This window comes from Lissotriton vulgaris, chromosome 6 (genome assembly GCF_964263255.1).
Source record: "Lissotriton vulgaris chromosome 6, aLisVul1.2, whole genome shotgun sequence".
Taxonomy (NCBI): domain Eukaryota; kingdom Metazoa; phylum Chordata; class Amphibia; order Caudata; family Salamandridae; genus Lissotriton; species Lissotriton vulgaris.
This window is the reverse complement of record NC_141694.1, coordinates 645,265,897-645,280,377: the sequence shown is the minus strand read 5'-3', so window position 1 is coordinate 645,280,377 and position 14,481 is coordinate 645,265,897. Positions and strand designations below refer to the sequence as shown.

Below are 14,481 nucleotides of genomic sequence, written 5' to 3'. Positions count from 1 at the left end.
CGACATCCCCAGACACAGCCACACCCAGACACCCGAGGGACCTGCACTGGCTCCCGGTCAACAAAATAATCACCTTCCGTCTCCTCACCCACGCACACAAAGCACTACACAACCAAGGCCCAAGTTACCTCAACAGCCGCCTCAACTTCTACGCTCCCACACGCCACCTCCGATCGACCAGCCGCGCCCTCGCCGCCGTCCCCCGCATCCGAAGAGCCACAACAGGAGGAAGATCCTTCTCCCACCTGGCCGCCAAGACTTGGAACTCCCTCCCGACCCACCTCCGCCTGACCCAAGACCACCTCGCCTTCAGGAAGCAGCTCAAGACCTGGCTGTTCGAGCAGTAGCGGACCTCCCTCCCAAAGCGCCTTGAGACCCTCCGGGTGAGTAGCGCGCTATATAAATGCTTTGATTGATTGATTGAGGAATGGGAAGTATGTGCTAGTTGCTGGCAGTAAGCTTTCCAGCAGATGTGTGGAGGTTGCCTCTGTCTTGTTATTCCCTTTAATGTTACTGGAGAGGCTGGTGCTACCAAAACGGGAACTGCATGCTATGATGGTACCTTTATACTCCCTCTATCGCTCTTTATTAGTACCTACACATTAGTCACCTTTTGTAGCCCAACTGCTTTTAGTTTAACCGCATTGCCTCACATTTTACAACGCTAGTCAATTCACTCGTGCTCTAAAAAGCACTTGTACAGAGAAGCATGGATTTAAATTTTTTAGTTGCACATCGGATGTAGAAAAGTAAAAGATAGCCTTCCAAAGAAAAGGCAATGTATTTAGCTCTGAGCTGGCAAGTCTGGCTATTAAAAGCAGAGCACGCAAGCGTTAATATGCTCTATTTGTTCAAGGTAATATAACTGATGAGAAAATAAAACATAAAAGTCAGCTACAGCACGATTATTGGCTGGAAACCATACAACTCTCCTCAAGTATCTCTTAAAACTCCTGCTCCCGCAGATACCCATAATGTTTTTTTATTGAAGATTTGCACAATGCGGTACATTACAAATTAAAACAGATGTAAAGTGTGCAAATTAGGGAACCTGGAACATCCCACTGTAAGGAATACAACTTCAAAAAGCTGTCCAGTGTACCTGTGCTAATTGTCAGGAATCCCAACACAATGATAGCATGCTAAAATATACAGTTTAATAACAGACAGTAATCCTACAGTGTAATAGGTCTTGGAGTGATCAGAAAGATAACACAATACCCATCAACTATGGTGGCAGCAAGCACTAAGGGGTGTAAAAAATCCCTTGGGAGGCGGGCAAAATTAAAGAAAAAAAAGAGAAAAAAAAAAAGGAATCGGGTCCCTGAGTCTTCAGGAGAGGTGAGCTACCTCCCCCAGACAGAAACATTGGGGGGGGAGGGGGTACATGATCAGGTGCCAGCCAGGTGTCATTGAGCCCAACTCGTCCACAGATAATTGCCCTTCATCGAAAACCAAGCAGTCCTAGCCACCCCGGGATCTATACCAGCCCAGGTAATTTCCCCTAGACACTGTCGGGTCACGTGGCATTTCCCACCTATATTGCCATTGTGCTTGACACCCACACATCTTACATTTGCAGACTCCATTTAACATTCAGCCATTCGAGGAATCAAATCCAGGGGGTCAGGGACAAAGCAGATCACACAGTCTGAGAGTGCACAGCTGTCGCAACCTCTAGCTCTTCATCAGTCATCAATTGTTCAAACATGTCCCCCCAGATCTCCAAGTCAAGCCCGGCATTCTCATCAGTGTGGACCAAGCGGAGCAGTTCCTTCTTTGCCACTCCCCATTCACTCACGCTGGCCCTCTACTGATCCAGTCTGGGTGGGGGGGCGGGGGGAGGGGTTGGGGTGCATCTATTGTATAGCAATACGGTGTTTGGACAACACAAACCCTAATGGGGCGAATCTATGTCGCATTCGTACCCCCTTTTTTGGGGGGTCAGGAGTACACCCAATAGGTAGTGCTTAACTAAGGACTCAATATGGAATGTCACATCGTCTTGTAAGGTTTGCAATACCTCAGTATAGCAATCCTGCAACCTCAAGCATTCCCATGTCGTATGGAGGAACATCGCAGATTCTTGACCACACCGAGGGCACGCCATAGAGTGCGTCGCATTAAAATGAGATAGCCGCTGGGTTCCCAGGTAGGTGCAAAGTAAATAGTGGAACTGCGTGAGCTTAAATCAGGCATTACTGGCAATCTCCTGAACCTGCGCAAATGCTCATCGCCTTTCATCCTTTGTGAGGGGCCGCGGCAGGTCTGCTAGCCATCTGTCCTGGACCTTCGTCCATTAAAATACAGAATTCCAGCTCTCAAGCATTCCCCTGCATACCACAGTGTAAGGTGCATGACAGTCTGTATCCGATGGAAGCTGTAGAGCCAGTGAAGGGGAAGTTTTCAAGCGTATGGGGCCCTGTGGAGCATCAAAGTAACTGCCCGCTTCCACACTCCTGCAACCTGCCAGACTATGAATCCCTTCATCAGGCACCTCTGGAGGTCTGCTCCCTACTGCTGTAATCCTTTGAAATAATATAGGTCAGCGGTCCGGTAGGCCAGGGACTCCAGACTCCATGTCTAGCTTTTGCATTGCTAACTTCAAACTGCGCCCGCCAGCACATACCAAGGAAATCAGGAGACTATTCAAAGTAGTGAAGGTGGTACGCGGAATGCAGCAGATGGAGTTTTTTTAAGACATATAGGCAACGCGGGTGCAGAACCATTTTGCTTAGGGCCACTCTCCCCATTATAGAGAGAGGGAGGAAGTTCCAAAATCAAACAGAAGCGTCTAGAACAAGAAGGACTGCTCCCATGTTGAGCGCATACTTAGTCCCAGCTGTGTGGGTGACCTGTATACCCAAATACCTAAAGTGGTGACACTCCCACCGAAGTTCTGTCACTGGAACAGCGGCAGCATCTATCCCAACCAACCCTGCCAGCAATAAAAGAACCGACTTCTGGCGATTGACCCATAAGCCCAAGATCATCACAAAGGATAGCACCACCATATATGGAGAGGGAGTCTTGTGTGTAATTGGAGAGGCCACTGCATTCTGCTTTGCACCGCACCACTCCACTCCACTCTTCGCCACTTCACTCTACTCTGAAACAATCTACTCTGTGCCACTGGATTCCCTACGCCAGTCTACACCACTGCGCTCTACGCTACTTTACTCTGCGTTGCTGCACTCTATGCAACTGCACTCTGCCACTCTAATCTGCACAACTGCAATGTAAGCCACTGTACATCACTGCACTCAGTCCCGCTCTAATCTACACCGCTGCCTACGATGCCGCATTGGATGCTGCTGTACTGTACGTCACTGCATTTCACGCCACTATACTCTGCAACACTCTACACCAATGCACTCTACGCCAGTCAACTCTACACTGCACCTCTCTAATCTACTCTATTCTACGATGCTGCACTCTACGCTACTGCAGTCAACTCACTACTCTATGCCACTGCACTCTCCAACACTCTACAACACTGCATTCTACGCCACGGAACCTTGCAGCACTCCACTCTATGCCACTGCACTCTACTCTGCACCACTCTAAACCACTGCACTCTATGCCACTCTACTGCATTCTGCACTACTGCATTCTACGACAGTGCACTATACAGTACTGAATTTTGTGCCGTCTAATTCTACCCCACTGCACTCTAGGCCACTATATTCTGCAACACTCTATGCCAATACAATCTACACCGGTACATTCCACTCTACGCTACTCCACGCCACTGCACTGTAAGACACTCTACACAACTCCAACCTAGGATACTCTACTCCAATCTTTTCTATTCCACGCCACTCTCCTCTAAGCCACTATCATTTAGCCATGTTGAACAACATCCACGCTGGTTTACAACATGGCTAAAACACATCAGCAAAGCCAATAGTTCACGCATAGGCCAGCCCCATTGGCTTTGCAAATGCTTGGTAAGGAGTGGAGCTATACTATTTTCAGCAGTCAATTTCAATGAGAAAGAACAGGGTCACTCACACAAAGAACAAAGACCAGCTATTATAAAGTGCCACTTTCCGTAAACCTAGTCAAATGGAAACACAAGGCAGATTGTTATCAGAATGGCTACAATGACAGAAATGAATTCATTTGGACGAGTCCGGTCGGGCTAATTGCATGTATCATGAAGTTCCATGGGGATTCACAATATCCATAGCCTAATACGGTGAAATTAAACTGTAAATCAAATTTCCTCGAGAGATTTATGACTTAGTGGCAGGTGTATTTTATTCAAAGGTGGCTGCCTGCTATCAATCAATGTATAATTAAATATCATTCTTTTAATAAGTATACAGGAAAGGGTTTTCAATTTATTTTGCCTGGTATTTCATTTATCAATAGGACTAACCTTGATTTAATAGAATTTCACTTAAAAAGGTGTAAAGCATATTTAAAAAGATAATAATCATTGTGCAAGACAAATCTGTAAAACATGTACTAGTTACTCATACAGATTTGCTACCAAAAAAAAATCACGTTTACAAGAAAGTGTTCCAAACAAGTATTTTGCTTAGTTTTTTCCAATAACCTGTGTTTCCGTTTCATCAAAAGGTCAGCTCATTTTTAGAAGGAAGGGGGATGAATAGCTGGAAATTATGTTCTCGGTTTTAAATTAGACGTGAGCCTCATATTTACTAACCGTCCACAGAGTTGGACACAAGCAAGGAGCGTGCCAATATGTAAATATGCAAGGTTTCTCTGTAACCTCTTATTCAGTATCCATGTTATGGCTTAAACCACGTGGGTTTAAAAGCAACCCTTCAGAAAACATCTAAATTTGTATCTGCAAAATCCAGAAATCTCTGAACTTTGAATAAACCTCTAAAATGACAAATGAAAAATTATTATTCTGAATAAAAATCAAAGTAACCCTCGCCCCGGTGCACCCTGCTAGTGGCACCATAAGGATACTGTCTTACCTAGGCTCATGGATGTGCTTGGTCAAGTCAGAACTTAGGGGCACATGCATCAACCAAAATACTGGTCGCAAACGGGCCAATTCGCAGAATCGGCCCCTTTGAGACAGGTATTTTGGCATTTGGGATCTATCAACCCAAATTCACAAAATAGGCAATCGCTAAATTTGGGATTACATAAATTGCAAATGCATTTAGGGAATCACAAATTGTGATTCCCTATTTGAAATGCAACAAGCCTTTCCTAACTGCGACTTCACATTTAGGAAACGCTAATTACCATCAACTGTAAGTTTATGGTAATTTGCAAAAGCTTTGAAAAATGCACAAAAGTACATTTTTCTAAGTGCCATGTGGCACGCACACATGCCCTCGGGGCATGTGTGTGCACTACATGTGCACACATGCCAATTTCGGGGGTGCATCAGGGTGGCCTTTTGGCCCCCTTGTACCCTTGAATTTCCAAGCGCAATTTGAGAGTACCTAAATGGTATTTGCAAATAGCGCATGCAATTCCCATTCTTCTGATGGACCTCTAGGCCCATAGGAATGAAGGAGTAGTTTCTGTCATGTAACTCCAGTTCTGTAGTAGGGGTATCTCTGTTATAGTCATAATCTAGTGAATAGTCCCGCCCATGTGCGCGGACCCCGGAGCAATCAAAAATAATCTCTTAAACTGTCAAAACACGCGGACCTGCATAGACACTTAAGAGAGAATTTAAAGACAGATAATGCAGCCTATATCCACAGGCTACACTGGCCAATACTTCAACTAGAAATTCCACCAAAAACCACAACAGCACAGCCTGTCCAGGGTTTTCCACAGAGAAAACCTTGCCTTTAACAGCAAAACCCTCTGGAATGATAGAGAGGAAGGAGTGGACAGACAAGCCCCATAGGCTGCCATTATGTGGCTCAAAACAGGATACTGTGCCTTTAAGAGAACTTTCCAGAAGCCTCACAGTATCCCAGAATGCAGTGCAGGTCCCTTTCACCTTCAGTTGTTTTTGAAGGCGTAACACGCCAGACCTGTAGCATTTCCTACATGAATATCTCTCTCCACCGGGGAGGAGGGCGGGCGCTTATGACTATAACAGAGATACCCCTACTACAGAACTGGAGTTACAGGACAGAAACTACTCCTCCTGTAGTAGGGGATCTCTGTGTATAGTCATAATTAGGCTATCTGGTTTTAGGTTTAAACCTATAATAACTGATAAAACCCCACCGAAAGGAAAATAGCCATCACTGGTGTAAAATTATAAACACTGAAAAAACACCTTCACAACTAGAAACTAAGTGTGATTCAAAGAAAGGAAAAAATTAATGAAAGAGTCATTTATATTTCTTTCTGAAGGGGCCAATACAATGTAACTTTGTTATATAAGGCAGCAGCAAGAAAGACTGGGCTAGCATTATTCTGCTTGAGTTTTGTTGTTTAATGATGTCACTAAAACATTGTCTCTTCTTCCTTCTGCTTTTTTCAGTTTTGTGGTCTTTGGTCTAAAGATGCAATGTTTAGAACCATGCTTTAGGTCTTATTTAATTATTTTATGAACTGTAGAGAATATGAAAATATCAATATCATATATGGTATTTGGCTACATTTGATTTAACTGATAGGTAAAAGGGTGGGTTTCATAAAAATCATTCCCAATTTGTACAATAACATTCACCCACAGACAGAGAGTGGGTGAAATCTTTTGATACATCAGTCCCCTTTTCTAGCTAGTCAGTATTTATTGTAAGTGAATTGCCAAACACCCCAGGTTTTAAACATTCAATGCAAGGTGTAGTGAAAGGAATATGGGAAAAGAATGTTGTCACCAAGCATCTGAGATAGTGATGAAAACACGACACCAGATGTTTGGTAAACATGGAACGCAGTGTCACTTAGAATGCTGCTGAGAAAAGTTCCTACCAAGTTCAATAAAGATTGGAGTGATATTGTTTGTATTTGCAGTAATTCAGCTATGTATATGAAAAAGTTGTATGATGGCCTGTCAAAATCGATACCTGAGCGAAAGTGCTTCCCTGTAAGAGATCCTGGTCACTTGCTATATGGTATGCTGAAAGCAGCTTTACAATCTACAGAGTTAATGAGGAATGCTATTGATTTTTTAGTCCATTCTGGTGCACTGTTTTGTTATGCCCGGGAACTAAAATGCAAATATTTCAAATCGTGTGCTTTGTGTGGCATCAAAGAAAGGCAAACTAGCTGTATCATTTAGCCTATGGTTCTCAGTCCTAGAGGCTGCGAATGCCATATTATCCATGTGGCGACCATTTACAAAATGTTTGCTTAGTAATGATTCCAATGGCAAGAAATGTGATGATTTTCGGTCACATATTGATAGTGATGTGAAAAAAGTACAGTCTACAGCATGCTTAGGTTTTTACAGGAACATGTGACTGCTTTAGTGGATATAATCAAAATACTAGAGTCTGAAAACACCCTTGTCTACCAAGTATTCCACGTAATTGGTGTAGATGTGAGAGTACGCTGGGCAACACTTTTAGAGACTTTGGCACTGCAACATGCTCCATGTTAGAATTCTTGCCACTTGGTAAGCAAATAAATGTTGAGGAGCAATTCAGGAAATGTTATTTTAGGGTCTATGCGAAATGGTTTGCAATGATGCATAGAAATGTCCCTTCACCAACCATGGCATTTGAAGTTAATGAAGCCTCACTGAGGCACTCTGCACAAGTTCTAGATCCCTTCGGAATTTGACAGATTTTGAAAAGTACTTCTTCATTTTTGACCGCTTCAATAACTGAGGGCATATGTGCCCAATTCAAAGCATATGTTGCAGAACATGTCCTAGAGAATCACATTCTTCAGATGCCACAGTATTGGCACGGAAAGCTATGTCATTGGCTGGAGTTAGCAAATTGGGTACTGGCTGTTTTGGCATTGCCCGTCTCAAGTGCCAATGTTGAGAGGGCCTTTTCACAGATAACGTTGACATGGGAAGGAAAGAGCAAGTGCACATGACCATAAGCTCACTAAAGAAGTATTGTATGGAGCACTACAATAGGTTTGATTAATAAAAATGTATTTGGCCCTTATATGCCCTGTGCACACCCTATCTATACACATGCACTATCAGTGCAGAGAGCAAGCAATAATGAAAATTAAATTAAAATTCAATAAACACTGACAAAACACTGTTTCTGTTGTATTTAATGGTGCGAAAATGGGTAAACACTGATAACCACTCTTTTTTAAGGTATTGAAAAAACTGAAAAAACCCCACCAGAATCTACCAAAAATAGAAACTGAAAACAGGAAAGCCTAGTCATAATCTAGTGAATAGAATGGCAAGCCCATCCCCACACCAAAGCAGCGGTGGAGAACGGAGAAATAACACCACTACTGTGCGAACCGATTTCGCAGCGAAGCCTGCCCAACCTGAGCATCTGCCCTGGCATCAGTGTCCAGACAGTAATGCTTAGCAAAGGTATGGACCGACTTCCAAGTGGCGGCCTTGCAGATTTCTGCAATCGGAACAGTAAGTAGCAAAGCAGTCGTGGCAGCTTTGCCCCTGGTGGAATGAGCCTTAGGTTTACCTCCTAAGGTCGTATTAGCCTTTTGGTAACACAATTGTATACAGGACACAATCCACCTAGAGATGGACTGTTTAGAGGTAGCAAGACCGGTCCTGACTGATCCATAATTGACAAACAATTGATCTGAACCACGAATATCTCTGGTTTTATCCAGATAAAATTCCAACACCCTCCTAACATCCAGGGAATGTAGGGACCTTTCCGCTGGAGATGCAGGATTCTGAACAAACGTAGGCAAAGTTATCGTCTGGTTGACATGAAAATCAGAAATAAACTTTGGAAGAAATTTAGGGTGAGTATGCGTAACAACCTTAGCAGCATGAAATACAGTATAAGGTTCTTGGAAACACAACGCCTGAATATTACTCCCACTGCGGGCCGATGTGATGGCCACAAGGAACGCCGCCTTCCAGGACAGGTGCTGCAACGAAGCCTTATGAAAAGGTTCAAAAGGCTCCTTCATCAATCTGGACAGCACCACATTCAATTCCCATGAAGGCGAAGGAAGCCAGACAGGAGGGAATGCTTTCTTCCAGCCTTCCAAAAAGTCTTTGATCACAGGGATCTGGAAGAAGGAAGCCTGAAGGGCATTTCCTGTAGGCAGTCAGCGCAGCAAGATGAACCGTAATGGATTGGACATTAAGGCCCGACTGCGCCAGGTGTAGAAGATACGGTAGGATGACATTTTCCTTACACGTCGTCAGGTCATGGTCCTTGGACTTGCACCAGATGCAAAACCTCTTCCACTTGTAAGCATAAGAAGTCCTAGTGGAAGGATGCTTAGCCTCCTTCAGTATGTCCATACAAACTTCTGGTAGATTCAAATGGCCATATTACACTATCTCAGGAGTCATGCAGCCAAACTCAAAGACGAGAGGTTGGGGTGCAACATCTGCCCCCTGAACTGTGTGAGAAGGTCCGGCCTGCAAGGCCGCCGTATGTGAGGACGGAGAGAACCGGTGAAGCAGGTCCGTGAACCACCACTGTCTGGGCCATTCCGGGGCAATCAGGATCATCCGCGTCCTGGACTGGGACAGCTTGATGAACACCGCCGGAATCAAGGGAAAGGGTGGAAAAGCGTACAGAAAGCTGTTCGGCCAGTTGATCCAGAACGCATTCCCCAGCTTCCCCGCAGGCAGTACCTGAAGGCGAAGTCTCGGCATTTGCCGAAGACTTCTCCTAGTACTTCGTCGTTTATGACCCATTCGTGGTTTTCCTAAATCCGTCTGCTCAGCACGTCTGCCTGAACATTCTGCACACCTGGCAGATGGGTAGCCGGTGGCGTCAGTCCTCTGGCTAAAAACCAGCGCCAGATCGCCCGCGCCTCCTGCGACAGAGTGCGCGATCTCGAACCCCCCCCCCCGCTTGTTGAGGTAATACAATGTGATTGTATTGTCCGTCTGTACAAGCAGAGAGTTGGTCTGAAAGGACGGAAGAAACGCCTTCAGTGCCAAGTGAACAGCTCTGAGTTCCCGGAAAATGATGTGATACGTGGACTCCATCGGGGACCACGTTCCTTGTATCTGCAAGTCTCCGGAAAGCGCCCCCCCCCCAGCCGTGGGGAGACGCATCCGTCACGACAGTCAGTGCGGAAATGTCCTTGTGAAAGGGAACCCCTCTTAGGAGATTCTCCGCTGAACACTACCACTTCAGAGACTGAAGAGCCCGCAGAGACAGTCGTATCTTGTCGCCCAAAGATCCTTTCCTCTAATCCCACTGAACCTCCAAGCACTCCTGCAAAGGTCTCATGAGCAGCCGTGCGTGTGGCGTGAGGAAGATACAAGAGGCCATCAACCCCAGTAGAGAAGACACCGTCTTCACTGTTGTAGATGGGGCGGTCACAAGAGCCTGAGCCTTCCTAAGGAGAGATAATCGTCTCTCCTCCGAAGGAGACACGCTTGCTGACAGCGTATTGACGGAGGCTCCCAAGTACTGTATGCACTGGACCGGAATCGGGACAGACTTGGACATGTTGATGTGCAACCCCAGCTCGTTCAAGAGAGCGCACGTCCTCTGGAAGTGTGCCTGAGCTTCCGAGAAGGAGGAGGCCTTGATCAACCAATCATCCAGGTACGGGTAGAGAAACCACCTCGTTTTTCCTCAGGCGTGCAGCTACCACTGCCATGCACTTCGAGAATGGTCTGGGAGCAGACTTCAGCCCGACTGGCAGTACTGTGTGCTGACAATGATGGGCGCCGACTTGGAATCGAAGGAACTTCCTGTGTTTGTGTGCAATGAGCACATGGGAGTATGCATCCTGTAGATCTATGGCACCGAGCCAAGCTCCCTGTTGCAGCTGAGTATAAACCTGATGCAACGGCAGCATGCGAAATTCCTCTTCTGCGAATCCACTTGTTTGCTTGTCGCAAATCCAGAATGGGCCTGAACTCGTTCTTGTCCTTCTTGAGAACCAGAAAGAACTGAGAGTACAGACCTCTTCCCCTTTGAGACAGAGGTATGTCCGCTATCGCCCTTTTCCTAAACAGGATATCGGCCTCTGCTTGGAGCTCGCGCAGCTGAAACCGCGAGCCGACCGGAGGAATCGCTGGAGGAGGGCCGATGAACCGAAGACTGACTTAGACCCAGCCGGCCTTTGGTCGCCGAGGAGCAACAAGCTCTCCCGCGTATGTGCACAATATACTTGTAAAGCATTAAATGGCGGCCCGGGACCACCGGCAAATCCTGGGAGGAAAAACGCCGCTAGAAAGGGCAGAAGGCCTCAAGCCGTTCTCCATGCCCCAAACCTACAGCCGTCCAAAAGTCTCCAATTCAGACTTCATGCGAGCCACTCACTACTTCCATGGCAGCCCAAGGGTTGCCCAAAGAACGGGAGAGTAGAAGCACACTGCGGAGCCGCAGGCTGCAGAGACGACAGGCGAATAAAAGTATGGCAACGTAGGACAAACCCACAATACCTGGGGGTCGGCAGGAGAGAAAACTCCGCTCCGACACCGATGCTTAGATCCGAAACAATCAGGTCCATTAGACCACCTCTTGTAAGGCTTCCCTCCTGTCTCTCGGCAGAGGAACCACAAATCGGTGAAGAAAACACCCCCACAGAGGGATCTCACCACAACGGTCCAGCAACAGCGGGCCACAGCACGAGGTCTACATGCCGCCCCCCCTGCGACCAAGTCAGGAGCACGGTCGGAGCCAGAACCTCCTGTCAGGTGGTAGTGGACGAAAGTTAAGACCCGCCAACCAGTAAAGAATGGGAGAGAGAGACACCCCGTACTCATGGAAGACGCATCCCTGGCATCAAGGCACGGAGGTTCGCAGACTGAGGGACCAAAGGCCCCTGGGGTGGTGGGCGGGAGAGGGAACCGAGAGGATTCTGAACATCCCCGGTGGTCTCACCAGTGGTGGTTGAGCAGGAGGCGACCTAGCAGACGAGTAGGTATGCAAGTACTCAAAACTAAGCAAAAGGACCAACGTCCCTCGCTTACACGTGGTGAGTAACCACAAACTCCCCATCAGAAGGGTTCCTTGACGCTGATCAACTGCTCTGCGTCGTGAGTGGAAGGTGCCGGGAACCCAAAGTCCCCTCCTACGAAGAGAGGCTCACCACGGAGCGAGGCCTGGAACAAGACCCAGGCGTCAAGAGCCGGCAGTATTCTGCGGCTGTAACCCATGACGTCGACCTCACTACGACGTCACCATCACTAGGACAGTGACTGTCTCTACAACAACCAACACTCAGACGTCAAAATGTCACTACGGTGTCAAACACAGAGACGCCGAGCCATCCCTAATGGTGACGTCCGGACCCAACGGAAGAGAGCAGCCCAAGCGACCAATGCCCCAAAAGGAGCATCGCTGCCCCATGACGTCGAGCATCGCTGCTCCATGACGTCGAGCATCGCTGCTCCATGACGTCGAGCGTCGAGGCACTCCATGACCTCGAGGCACTCCATGACCTCGAGGCACTCCATGACCTCGAGGCACTCCATGACCTCGAGGCACTCCATGACGTTGATGTTGAGGCACCCCATGACGTCGAGGCACCCCCATGACGCCGAGGCACCCCACGACGTCGAGGCACCCCACAACGTCGAGGCACCCCACGACGTCGAGGCACCCCACGACGTCGAGGCCCTTGACGGCCCGACGCAGCCCGGAACTGTGTCATAGCTCAGACGTGCCCTTACTGGGGATAACCCCAGAGATCACAGCATGGGACTCGGTAGAGGACCTGCCCTCTCCTCACCCAGAGGCTGAAGATGCCTTCAAACTCCTCTGTTTGAAACCTGGAAGCCGAAGCCCCCTAGAAAAGAAGGTACAGAGAAGACAGGTGTCAAAAGACACAGGCAAGCACAGAGTACAAACCCTGTGAGCTTCAGCTTTGGCCTTCAGTTCAGCTGCAGACAAAGCACTTGTCAGACTAGAAATAGTCTAAAGACAAGAAGACTACAGAAATTCTGCCAAAAAAACACAGCAGAATGCAGATAAATGCCAAAGACGTCGAGTGAAGCTACAAAAATCCAAAAATATCACAAAAATTGTATAGAAAAAAACTCAAAAAAGAAGAGCTAATGCTCCAGGGTCCTGCTAGCAGGAGCCGGAAAAAAGAACTGAAGGTGAAAGGGACCTGCACTGCATTCTGGGATACTGTGAGGCTTCTGGAAAGTTCTCTTAAAGGCACAGTATCCTGTTTTGAGCCACATAATGGCAGCCTATGGGGCTTGTCTGTCCACTCCTTCCTCTCTATCATTCCAGAGGGTTTTGCTGTTAAAGGCAAGCTTTTCTCTGTGGAAAACCCTGGACAGGCTGTGCAGTTGTGGTTTTTGGTGGAATTTCTAGTTGAAGTATTGGCCAGTGTAGCCTGTGGATATAGGTTGCATTATCTGTCTTTAAATTCTCTCTTAAGTGTCTATGCAGGTCCGCATGTTTTGACAGCTTAAGAGATTATTTTTGATTGCTCCGGGGTCCGCGCACATGGGCGGGACTATTCACTAGATTATGACTATACACAGAGATCCCCTACTACAGAATGGGAAGCTATTCCTTAATTGTGAATTGCAATTTGCTATTTGTAATTAAGGAATATGTAGGAATCGCTAATATTTTAGCGAAACCGAGATGCACAGGCAAATGAGATTCCATAATTGCGATTCCTTAATAATGGCAATTAAGGAATTGCAATTGCCAACCTTGAGTCAGAGTGGAGCCAGGACCTGGTGTGGGGAGGCTCTTATAAGCACGTTCCAGCCCGCTGAGCAAATCAGGTCTCTTCACTTCTCCGCCTGCGTCTGAACTGCACAAGGAATGAGTTCAGGAGAGATAGCCCCCCCCTTCCCCCCCCCCCCCCCCCCCCACACACACGTGTCAGTGTTTACGCAGGGAGAGTCGGGCACAGCTTTGCCAGCCCCTCTGCCAGTCCCGCTACGCTGTGAATTTCTATTCTGGACGATTGATATTTGCATGTATGACATTTGCAATATCCCCTGCAATGCTTTGATACATATAAATATATTCCATGGGGTAGACCATTAAAACTACCCGACCTGGGTCACGTTAATAGTACGTTAAGGAAATGGTCGATGTAGTCCCTATATATTTACATGAGTATTAACAGTTGGCCAAAAGACATTTCAGATTGAGTTCATCAGGAACACAAATTAAATTTTTCAATCAAGTATTCAATAAATGCTCTTACCACACGAATTGATATGAATACTCTGAATTGTATCAATATACTTTCATTATATACAGTATAATACAGTGCTCTCAGTGCAGAAAGAGAGAAAGGTTTTATGGGGAAATAGGGGTGGTTGGGTAAGTGAGGGACAGGGTAAAGGTGGTGTGACATAGACAATTCAATTATGCACAGTGGAACCTTTACAGCCTGATATAGGTCTATAGTTCCCTTTATAATTCATCACACATATGGCCAAATAGATTGGTTTCTTCAATTTCTATGGTTTGTGCTTGGTAGTTGTATGGTAGTCTATATGTT

General features: G+C 46.7%; 1 protein-coding gene across 4 annotated transcripts in view; it reads right to left on the bottom strand.

Annotated features, from left to right (window-relative positions):
- MAP3K7 (mitogen-activated protein kinase kinase kinase 7) overlaps positions 1-14,481 on the bottom strand; it is a 319,714-nt gene that overhangs the window by 249,626 nt on the left and 55,607 nt on the right. The gene's annotated exons all lie outside the window — the stretch shown is intronic.